The 947-nt window shown below is 42.9% G+C and overlaps 1 pseudogene; it reads left to right on the top strand.

The window, feature by feature from the left end:
* Nucleotides 1–236: 236 nt before the first annotated feature.
* LOC149772381 (U2 spliceosomal RNA) lies at nucleotides 237–384 on the top strand (annotated as a pseudogene).
* The last annotated feature ends 563 nt before the right edge of the window (nucleotides 385–947 follow it).

The raw sequence follows: 947 nt of genomic DNA, 5'->3' as shown, positions 1-947 counted from the left end.
CGTTTTACATTAGAGTAACATCAAAATGTCCTAGAAATGACATCCTCCGTAGGAGTACCATACCATGATGAGGGGAGCACTATTGGAACGATGATAGCAGTGTCATTGTTGAGAATATGGCCAGGACGATAGGAACTGGTGGGCCTGAATAATTATATCGGTTGGATGATCAGAAGATAATTTAGGACTTGTTCAAAAAATGTTATATATAAAACTTTGAAAATGATCGATACTTTATCGCTTCTCGGCCTTTTGGCTAAGATCAAAGTGTAGTATCCAAAAAAGCAACGTGCAATATAGTATTTTTCTCAGTGTTTGAGTATATTTTGTTTAAATTTCATAGTTAAGATGTTTCGTCGTTTTGACATTGATCTGTCACCCTTTGTGGACGCAGATATATACAAGCGAACCTTACGAATAGAAGGAAGACTGTCCAGGGACGATGCTTTAAAGCGGCTCTCAAATGCGGGGGTAATTATAGCAGACATTGTTGGAATGTATAGGGAGGGCGAAAACTCTCCTTGGAATGCCGTCTTGCGGACTCGTGAGCTGGCTGAAAGTGTAAAGGCTGACGGGATCAAGTATCTAGCCAAACTAATTGTAGATTTGAGGGTACACTGGCTTCCTTTGTACATGAAGGATGACATTATCAGGGAGGTTCTAGCCCCTTACGGCAAAGTCATAGATGTCACAAGGGACAAGACAATACTGGACAAAGATACAGTGACGTTGAACGGTACCCGTCTGGTGAAACTTCAGACCACGGAATTTGATTCCAGACACATTCCGCACATAGTATCGTTAGGTTCATGTGGAATGCTGATTACCATGAAGGGCCGTCCGCCCATTTGTTTGAAATGTCGGCAATCTGGCCATTTACGAAAGGATTGCCCCGAAAAGTTGGCTTCTTACGCCTCTGTAGCCAGTTCACGAAGGGCACCGCCACC

This window comes from Sinohyriopsis cumingii, unplaced genomic scaffold (assembly GCF_028554795.1).
Source record: "Sinohyriopsis cumingii isolate HCF-2022 unplaced genomic scaffold, ASM2855479v2 utg001511l, whole genome shotgun sequence".
Taxonomy (NCBI): Eukaryota; Metazoa; Mollusca; class Bivalvia; order Unionida; family Unionidae; genus Sinohyriopsis; species Sinohyriopsis cumingii.
Note: the sequence above shows the minus strand (reverse complement) of the source record. Positions and strands in the feature narration are given on the sequence as shown.